The 1,659-nt window shown below is 41.8% G+C and overlaps 1 pseudogene; it reads left to right on the forward strand.

Moving 5' to 3' along the window:
• The first annotated feature begins 1,273 nt into the window (after positions 1-1,273).
• On the forward strand, positions 1,274-1,392 carry LOC134967432 (5S ribosomal RNA; annotated as a pseudogene).
• The last annotated feature ends 267 nt before the right edge of the window (positions 1,393-1,659 follow it).

Consider the following 1,659-nt stretch of genomic DNA (forward strand, 5'->3'; position numbering starts at 1 on the left):
TCCAAAGGACCATCTGATCTAAACAGAGCTTTTCCGAAAACCTGGTGTTCTTGATTGGAAGTAGATTCTATTTGACAGATGATCACATCCTGTATTCAGCTGGGCCCCATACGCCTCTGGGTTGGCCGGTTAGCTCACCCATGTGCAGATAGAGCCACACACTGTGCAATTATCACCACATATAGCTAAAAATGATTGATACCATATGCTAACCACATGTGGCTCATTCACACTTTCATGGGTCATGTCCTTTTTTTCTGGGCCTTAATGAGAAATGTAATTGTATTGGCTTGCTCATGTTAGGATATGGTGCACTCTGTACCTGTCTCCTTCTGTGCATCCCCTAGTGTTAGACCGCTAGTGCCAGGAGTCACTCAGAGGCGGAGTTATATGATGTAGTTCCTGCTACCTAATGCTGTTACCTTGTGTGAAATATGGGCTACTGATTACCGCTATCAGTGTTACATCTGTGTCACCTGTGTTCACTAAATAAACCTGCTTTACTGTTTAAGTCGTAAAAGAGGTTGTGATTCCGCACAAGTCTCCTAATATGTCCTAGAAAACAATATGACCAAGTATAATGAAATACTATCTGAGAATAGATTGATTAGTATCAATATCTCTGGCAATTCCTCTCCAATCGATAACATTGATACTGCTGCTGATGTTTAGGCAATGCTATTAGGTGGCTCACAGTAATGATAGCAACTGATCCCAATGCGCACTAGTGGTCATATTTAGAACTATTTATATAGTTGGCTTGGACATGTCAGTGATACTGCCGTGTCTGTGTCTTTTGAGCTGAGCTTATATGCATACTTTTTTGCAGTCAACGGCACCTACGGGATTGTGTAAAATAACAAGGGATTGCCCTGTATTCATGCCTTCTGCTTTCTGCTCAGCTGATGTGTGTGTATATATGCTTACACTTGTTGATGACCAGTGTCTCTAAGAGTTGCTATTACTAGCATATGTAATTTTTTCTTGTCCTATTAAAATTGCTGTGAATGACCATTTGAATCCTAAATATTAGTGGTGATATTATATGATATGAGATGTCATATTTTTGCATTTCTATATTTATCACCTGTACTTATTCAGTGGACTCTCATCCACGATTCATGGATTAAATCCACCTAGGTGGACAGCTCCATGCCTAACGTTGGACAGCAGATCTACTCCTCACTTGTTACCTAAACCATCAACATCTAAAGATATCTCAATTTCCTCATTTCGGTGCACTCTCATTGGTGTTGCTGCAAATATTGACACTCTTTACTACCATACCTCACTGAATATGCCCAATCTCGTCTGACCTTGGAAGCCATGCAGTGGTGGGCCAGGTCAGTACTTTGAAGGGAGACCTCCTAGGAATACCTGGTGTTGTAGAGTTTTGTGTTTCTATTGGGCCTTTATATGATGCAACACTAACAGCACTTTCTCATACGTCCTAGAGGATGCTGGGGACCACATCAAGGAGCAGGAGCCATGGGCACTCTTAAGACTTTTCAATGGGTGTGAACTGGCTCCTCCCCCTATGCCCTTCCTCCAGACCTCAGTTTTAGAAATGTGCCCAGGCAGACTTGATGCACTCTGAGGAGCTCTACTGAGTTTCTCTGAAAAGACTTATTAGGTTTTTTATTTTCAGGGAGATCTGCT

Source organism: Pseudophryne corroboree, chromosome 10 (assembly GCF_028390025.1).
Source record: "Pseudophryne corroboree isolate aPseCor3 chromosome 10, aPseCor3.hap2, whole genome shotgun sequence".
NCBI classification, from domain to species: Eukaryota; Metazoa; Chordata; class Amphibia; order Anura; family Myobatrachidae; genus Pseudophryne; species Pseudophryne corroboree.